The sequence below is a fragment of the Jatropha curcas genome, chromosome 9 (assembly GCF_041381405.1).
Source record: "Jatropha curcas cultivar XTBG-Jc1 chromosome 9, XTBG_Jcur_1.0, whole genome shotgun sequence".
Taxonomy (NCBI): domain Eukaryota; kingdom Viridiplantae; phylum Streptophyta; class Magnoliopsida; order Malpighiales; family Euphorbiaceae; genus Jatropha; species Jatropha curcas.
In genome coordinates this window covers 15061359-15063366 of record NC_143159.1, presented here as the reverse complement: position 1 = coordinate 15063366, position 2008 = coordinate 15061359, and the positions used below count along the sequence as shown (strand labels likewise).

Below are 2008 nucleotides of genomic sequence, written 5' to 3'. Positions count from 1 at the left end.
CACCTCCAAGTTATGTATAGATGATGAATGATTTTTGAATAACTTATCAAACTTTAATTCTAACCATTTAAAGCTATCATCCTGACTACTCATCTTTTGGTTAAATCCCTCCAGAAATTTATCAATTTTATTAGTCAATTGTCCCAGTCTATCTTGATATTGACTACCCTGATTTCCCTTTTCTTGATTATCATGGTTTCTCCAAAAAGAGTTATGATAATTACGATTTTCAGCATTATAAGTATTCGAATATGGACCACGAATTTGTCCTTGGACATAATTCACTTGTTCCTCCATAACCGGATGCTTATAATTACATTCATTTGATATATGCCCATTTTGACCGCAATTGTCATAAATAAGAGATGTTGATTTACTTATGTTTAAGTTATCAATTTTATAAGACAAAGCAGAAATCTATGCTTGCATCATAGTTAAGGGGTCTAATTCATGCTCTTTCTTTGCTGAATTTTTTGAAGAAGAAGAAGACTCATTACTAACAGTAGAATGACTTACCTGAGTTCTTTCGGCTGGCCATATGCTATTATTGTTGGCCATCTCTTCTAGTAACTCAATTGCATCATTAGTAGTCTTCTTCATTAATGATCCTCCTGCCATGGCATCTATAGTTCCTCTTGTAGAAGGTGTCACTCCATTGTAGAAGGTTTGAATCAATATATTTTGGGGAAGGCCATGGTGTGGGCAAACTCGTTGGAGCTCTTTGTAGCGATCCCATGCCTCATATAAGGATTCATTTTCATGTTGGGTAAATGAGGTTATTTCTTTGATAAGCCTAGCGGTTTTCGCTAGTGGGAAATACTTAGACAGGAAGGCCTGGGCTAGTTCTTCCCAGGTAGTGATAGAGTTTGGTGGTAATGAATTCAACAAAGCTTTTGCCTTGTCTTTCAATGTGAAAGGAAATAGACGTAATTTGATAGCATCTGCTAGTACTGAATTCATCTTGAATGTGTCACAGATTTCAAGAAAACTGGCTATATGTGAGTTAGGATCTTCATTTGGTAATCCGTAGAACTGAACACTATTTTGAAGCATTTGTAATAAAGCAGGTTTAATTTCAAACTGGTTAGCATTCACCGGTGGACGTACTACTCCCTTTTGTGAACCATTTAAACTTGGAGTAACAAAGTCCATCAACCTCTGTGGCGGATTTCCATCACCCATGATTCTTGAAGTTCTTCTTTTCTTTTTCTTTTTTCGTTGTGAAAGAAATTGTTCAATCTCAGGTTGATAATCCTCCAATTCACTGTTTGAAGATCTGGTGCTTGGCATATGAGGTGTGTAAATTATGTGTTTCTGCAAAATTTTGAATCAATTATAAGTAAGTATATTAATTAAAACAAGCTGTAAATCATATATAAGAATATTTCGTTAAATGACAGAACACCGTTCCCCGGCAACGGCGCCAAAAACTTGTTGCGTCTCTTTTGAGTTCCCGCAAGTATACGGATCGCAACGTAGTAATAAAAGATCGATCCCACGAGGAACGGGTTGAGTACACTTGCTACTTTATTCTTATTGATATGTTTACAGGAATACAAATATAAAATAGTTCTAAGGAATTTCTTAGTTATTCTAGATCTAATGATTATTCAACTTCAGAGAATAATGTGCATTAAAATACTTAGAATAATTAATCATAAAGACAAATGTGTAGTAAAATACTTAGACTAATTAATTGTACACAGGATTTTCCTTTTCTATGCAAAAGCTTGTAATATTCAATAAAGAATCTCTTAATTACATATGGTATAATATAATTCAACTTCTCAGTATAGAATTATATTATCTATTATATGTATTTCTACATATAATAAAATCCCTATCTTGTTAAATATTAAACCTAATTCTTATTCTTTGATTATTTCAATAAGACAGATTTAATTTCAACAGGAATGAGTAAAATATGCATATGTAAATTCAACTCAATGAATTAAATCTCTTTGATCTTTACTAAACTACTTCCTTCTGAGAATATAATCTAGTAACT

The 2008-nt window shown here is 32.9% G+C and overlaps 1 non-coding gene across 1 annotated transcript; it reads left to right on the top strand.

Moving 5' to 3' along the window:
• Positions 1 to 688: 688 nt before the first annotated feature.
• On the top strand, positions 689 to 795 carry LOC119369931 (small nucleolar RNA R71). Its single transcript, XR_005177484.2, has one exon. It is a non-coding gene; the product is annotated as a small nucleolar RNA R71 (small nucleolar RNA).
• Positions 796 to 2008: the final 1213 nt, after the last annotated feature.